We start from the raw sequence: 6,875 nt of genomic DNA on the forward strand, positions 1-6,875 counted from the left end.
AAACCTGAAATCCGTATGTGGTTCCTACTTCAGGACAGGCTTGGAGTGTTTAGATTTGCATAACCACATCAGGAAGTCTTTCCTGCAAGAATGTGCTCTGTCCTCATGGCATATTTTTGCTAATGCAACTCTAAAAACGTTTTCCTGCAGTGCAGATGCAGCCCTGCCCGTTGGAAAGCAGGTCATCTGGACACCCTACTATGCTTCCCCACAACCAGGGAGAAGGCAGACATGACTCAGCATTCAGCATGGACTAAAATGGCCCAGAATCTGTTTCTCAACGTGAATGCCAGTACCCTGATAGCTACATTTAGACTTGATGCAATCCCAACAGATAATCAACTGGAGCCAAGTAGTTAAAACGTGTTATGCATTGGGCACGTGATATTATGCTTTCCAGCTCTGCTTCATCATAAATAAGGCAGACATTAAAATAAATTGGCAATATCACCTTAACTGTACACAAAGAATATTGAGCGCTGTATCCCACAGCTCCCTTAGAATTCCCAATTCAGCAGAGAATTTTAGCTTTGCAATTTTAATAACTACCATCTCTTATGCTCTAAACCAGTGGTTCTCAACCTGTGGGTCGTGACCCCTATGTAACAATGAAAATACATGGCAGCATTAGGAAGGTTGAGAACCACTGCTCTAAACTGAAGGGGTGGGAATGAAGTAGACCCTATTATTCCTACAAGAATGAGTCGGTTATAAAGATCCTTTTCATATAGTCTCAGCAGGTCCAGAGCTACTAAATAACATTCTTGAATACACTGGTGGTCTCCACATGATTTTTGTACCATGCAATGGATTCCTTCTTCCTTCAAAAGCCATCTTATCTGATAAAATGTTTGCAATATGACATAATTTTGCATATGACATGTAGTACATACAAATAACTCAAATATCTACAAAAGGGAACTGTTACTCCTTTAGATTTTAAGTGTTTTTTTCACAAACATGAATTCACATCTCCAAAAATCCCTAAAAAGTACACTCTTCTTGAAAATAAAAAAGTATGCCTGTTAAGAAACACTTTCTTGTCTTGGCACCAGCCATATACACCTAAGCTGGTGGGTTCAAATCCAGCCCGGGCCCACCAAACAACAATGACAACTGCAACCAAAAGATAGCTGGGTATTGTGGTGGGCACCTGTGGTCCCAGGCACTTGGGAGGCAGAGGCAGGAGAATCCCTTGAGCCCAGGTTGCTGTGAGCTGTGATGCCACAGCAGTCTACCCGGGTGACAGCTTGAGGCTATGTCTCAAATATATATATATTTTATATATATATATTCTTGGGAAAGATGTATACTTTCGTCTTTGCCCATTCATTAATTGGTTTGTTATTCTGCTGTTGAGTTCCATGAGTTCCTTGTACATGATTTTTAAAAGGATGCATGATACTGCTGGTTTGCTCTTCAAGATTGCTCTAGCTCTTCCAGGCCTCACATGGTTCCCTATAAATTTCAGTATTGCTTTTTCTAATTCTATGAAAAATGGCTTTGGAATTTTGATAGGAATTATATTGGATCTATAGATTGCTTTTAGTATGGATGCGTACAAATGACTGACAGGTGTACGACAGGCTGCTCACCATCTCTAATCAGGGATCTGCAGATCAAAGCCCTGAAATCCCACCTCACATGTGTGAGGTTAGTGACCAGGTGGCTACTTTCAAAGACAAAAAGGGAGGAGGTAGAAAGGTAAGAACCTTGCACTTTGTTAATGGAATGTAAACTGGTATATCCATTATAGGGAACAGTAAGAAGGTTTCTTAAAACATTAAAAATAGAACTGCCTTATGATCCAGCAACCCCCTTTCTATGCATACAGCCACACATCCCTTCACAAAAACATGTTCTCAGAAATGCATCATTAGGCAATTTGAACATTACAGAGTATATTTAACAAACCTAGATGACAGAGCCTAATATACTCCTATACCCCTGGGCTACATGATATAGGCTATTGCTCCTAGGCTACAAACATGGGTGGCATGTTACTGTACTAAATAATGTAGGTATACACACAATCATAACACAATTCTAAGTGTGTGCATCTAAACATATCTAAATAGAAAATGTACAGTAGAAATACAAGGTTATAGTCTTGCAAGACCATTACTAAATATGTGATTCATCACTGACTGAATGTCACTATGCAGGGCAGAGGATGCAGAAAGGAAATACAAACATTATCTCAAAGATAATGCACATTCATTGCAGCATTATTCCCAATAGCCAAGATATGGAAATAGCTGAAGTGGCCATCAGCGGATAAATGGATAAAGAAATCATGACATATATACAATGGAATATTATTCGGCCTTAAAGATAACACACGGAGGACCTTTGGAATATTAGACAAAGTAAAATAAGCCAGAAACAGACAACTACTGCACGATCCCCCTTACACATGAAATCTAAGAGTCAAACTCCTACAGAGTAGAGGGGATATTAGAATGGGGAGATATATCGGTCCAGGGATACAAACCCACAGTTGTAAGATGAATATATGTTCCAGAGACCTAATCTACAGCATGGTGACAGTAGTCAATAATGTAAACTTGAACATAGCTAAGATCTTCAGTATTCTCATCACAAAAACTATCTAATGGGATGGAAGTGTTACTTGATCATAAGAATTAAAACATTTTCTATTTCTAATATTAGACAGTTATTTTATTGGTGCCAGATGACTACTATAAAGGAAGATTAACATCCTAGAACTTGATGGTCACTACAGTTCCATCAGCATTACCAGGTAAACAATGAAATAACTTACCATTAAAAGCTGTCTGGACAAAGCAAATGGAGCCATGCCTCCATGAAAACAGCCTAAGAATTCTGAGGATCACTCCAAGGTTCCATTTATGTGTGGTGGCTGAGGCCTGGCCAAGATGGGAGGATCCCTTGAGCTCAGGCATTCATAGAGCAGCCTGAGCAAGAGCAAGACCCCATCTCTACTAAAAATAGAAAAATTAGCCAGGTATCCTGGTAGGCCCAGCTACTTGGGAGTCTGAGGAAGGAGGATCACTTGAATCTGGAAGTTTATGGTGCTGTGAGCTAGGCTGATGCCATGGCCCTCTATCCTGTGGTAACAGAGTGAGACTCTGTTTCAAAGGAAAAAAAGGAGGTTACAATGATAGATCTTGATCTACTCGATTCATTTTCAATTAATGTCTTAAGTAGGTAACAAGCCCTTAGAAGACACTGAGCTTATCAGCATCTATGGTAAAAGTAGTGAGTGCTTGGACATGGTCGATTCTAAAACTCCTCCCATCAGAAGACTGAGAAAGCTGCTCCAGTTCTTCTCCTTCACCCTTTATTTCTTCTGCCTAATTCCCCTCTCATTTACCACCACAGACAGGATCAAGGTGATTATACTTAGAATCCAATGCCTGATCCTAAAACCTCTGCCCCTGCCTCCTCTCCAACAGGGGGCAGCCCACCCCATCCTACTACCTGCCTGGAAAGCGTGACTCACGTTTCTAAGGTCAGAATTTTTCATATTGAGAAAATTCAAAGATAAATCAATGGTACAATCAGACACAGAACATTTAGTCATCAAACCTGTGTTAAATATTCAAAAGACAAAGAACTTTAGTCGTTCTATTTTCCTTTGTATTACTAAAGAAAATGTTTAATTGCTGATACCTATTAAGATAATCGACTCTTACGTCTGACATTAAAATATTTCCTGAAAATGTTCCCTTTCACACAAAATATTAGATTGCTTAAATATTCTTTCAAAGGCCTAGTATGCCTGAGTTAGTACCAGTATAATACCTTATAGGGACACTAGGCTATCTATATTAAGGGCTTAAAATTTTTTTACAACACTTTATATACACATGAAGTGCAGGAGAGAAATGACTTAAAATACATAACTAGAAATCGTAAGCTTGTTAGAATGAAGCTTCATATGCCTTTCACCATGTTTAAAAAAAAAAAAAAAAACTAACTGGTCCACCATGAGACTGGGGTGGCTCTAATACTTTGTGAACAAACTAAAGCCCAATGTGAACAGGAAATTGAAACTAGAAACTGAACCAATCAGAAATCAACAAACCTCTAACTAGAGACTTTCCACTCTCACTCACCAAAATCGTTTCGTGTTGCTTATGCAACCACTTTACAGCAGTGTCCTCTTATCCAAGGTTTTGGTTTCCATGGTTTCAATCAACTGAGGTCAGAAGATATTAGAGACCATTAACATAGCTTTTATTGCAATATATTGTAATATTGTTCTATTTTATTGTTATTGGCATTAATCTCTTACTGTGCCTTAATTGAAAGTTATACTTTGTATAAGAAACCGAAACTACACAGGGTTTGGTACTATTGGGGAGGTTTCGGACATCCAATGGGGGTGTTAAAATGTATACCCCATTGGATGCTCAAAACCAAAGTAGAGATAAAGTAGAGGGACTACTTTATCTGTGTCGTATCTGTGTCGAAGGAAATAAAATGTTACTTATCTCTAGTATCACGGTAGAGGGAAATAAAAATTTCCTTCTTGCCTCTGGCAATCCACTTATGGATTGGTGCTACCCCAATTCGTAAATCACTGAATGCTCAACTAAACTCTATAAAATTTACATGCACTCAAGTTTTATTTTAGTCAACCAATAGAACACACATCTCAGACCGAATTACAGTATGTGATATTTGAACAAAATTGCCACTTATGAGGAGGTACAAGGTTCACCATTACTTCATATATAAACTTTCATAATTCTGAACACTTAGAAATGTTAACTAAAGTTTTAGACCAGGCATCCTCAAACTGCAGCCCGCCTAGGACATTTATCTGGCCCACTGGGTGTTTCTGCTGCCACTGCCTATCCTGCTTAGCAGCCAACTTGTCCCAAGGCCCGCAGTCCACTCTCCAATGGTCTGAGGACAGTGAATTGTCCCCGTCTTTAAAAAGTTTGAGGACCCCTGTTTAGACAGAATTTAGACTTGCGATCCAGAAGATCATCTAATAAAGTATCACAATAAAGTTCACAGAAGAGAACCTAATTTCTACCTCAAGCTTCTAAAGAGCTCAAAAATGAATAAATAAATTGCAGGTAATGGGAACCCTAGTCCTCAAGACCCAATTATTAAAAAGATAATTCAGGGCAGTGCAGGTGGCTCAAAGGAGTAGGACGCTGGCCCCATATACCAGAGGTGGCGGGTTCAAACCCGGTCCCGGCCAAAAAAACTGGGGGGGGAAAAAAAAAAGATAACTCATATGACTGGACATAAGTCTTTAAGAAGCCCAGGAATGGGTGGATACGGGACTCCGTGTGCCATAGAGAGTCCCTCTCATCTCTTTGCGCTGATTATACTTTCAAGTGGGCTTTCCCAACAAGGTGAGAAAGATGTTAATGATAGCTTCAAAATACACAGATGAACAGTTCTGTAACCTCCGCAGAAAAAAGGCACCTTTTCCTGCCACTGCCAGTAAAGATGCAGGGAGGGCTCTGATTTAGCCAAGCAGGAGTTGGACATGGCCCTGTCCTCTCCAAACCCCATGAGCCGAAAGCCAGCAAGGTTATGCTCTTTCAAAGAGAAATCAGTCCTACCATCTAACAGGCAAAAACAGCTGACTTCCCTACAATGCCTGGATAAAAACGGTTCTAAATGTTTGAAACCAGTCTTCTGCAGATATAAAGACAAAAAAATGGAAGATTTATTCAGCCACACAGAATATATAAAAGTCTGTTTTAATAGTTTTGAGTATAATCCACATACTATCCAATTCACCCATGTAAGACACACAATTCAATGGTTTGGGGGCATTTTAAATAGAGTTTATTGCCACAATCAATTTCAGACTATTTTCATCGCCCCCTAAAAGAATGGTTAAGGGGAGGACATATGATGAAAAGGTGGATCTGGGGTGCATTCGGGTGCTGTGCTATGAGCTGTTGGTGGGAATTCCCCCTTTGAGAACACCTCCTAGAGTGAGACCTACAGGCACATCCTCAAGGTAGATGTGAGGTTTCCCCAAACGATGCCTTTGGGGGCCCAGGACCTGATCTCCAAGCTTGTCCAATACAAGCCCCAGGAGCGGCAGCCCCTGGCCCAGATCCTGGAGCCCCCTTGTGTCCAGGCCCATCCCCAGAGGGAGCTACCTCCCTGTGCTCAGATGGCTTCCTGAGCCGTCTGCCTTTGTTCCTCTGTGTTGGTTTAGGCAGCTATCCTGGCTTTACTACCTCATCTACCTTCTTGTTTTCATCTAAAGGTGCTAATAAAAGTTGAATAATTTTGTTAAAAAAGTGATTAGTAAACTCCGACTTCTGCCTTTCTTCAGAGCCTCTGGCAAAATCTACATTTTTGTTATTGATATACAAAGAAGTTCATATAGTCAATGTATGCAATTTGACGATTCATGACATAGGCACACACCCATGAAACACCACAGTCAAGGTGATAATTCTTACCACCTCTGAAAATTTCTACTTGACCCTTTGTTTTGTTGTTTTGAAGAGATGGTTTGTGGTAAACACACAAAGATGAGATCTATCCTCTTAAATTGTAAGTCCCCAGTACAGTATCGCTAGCCACAGGTACTATGTTGTACAGCACATCTCTAGAATTCATCTTATAGAACTGAAACTTTATACCCACTGAACATTTCAATTCACATGTTTGTTTCTTTATACTCCAACACTTCCTAGCCCCGGTAAACATCATTTGATTCTCTGCAATTATGAGTTTATTTTAGATAACTTTGTAAGTGGAAACATGCCAACCTTACCTTCTCATGCCCCACCTCAGGCAAGAATTTAGGGAGGGTCTCACATTTAGAACTGCAAATCTGATTGGTCCATTCACCCAAATTAAATCTGATAGAAAATTATCTGTAGAATTCAGTTGTCTAT

This window comes from Otolemur garnettii, unplaced genomic scaffold (genome assembly GCF_000181295.1).
Source record: "Otolemur garnettii isolate 467f Iridium unplaced genomic scaffold, OtoGar3 scaffold00016, whole genome shotgun sequence".
Taxonomy (NCBI): domain Eukaryota; kingdom Metazoa; phylum Chordata; class Mammalia; order Primates; family Galagidae; genus Otolemur; species Otolemur garnettii.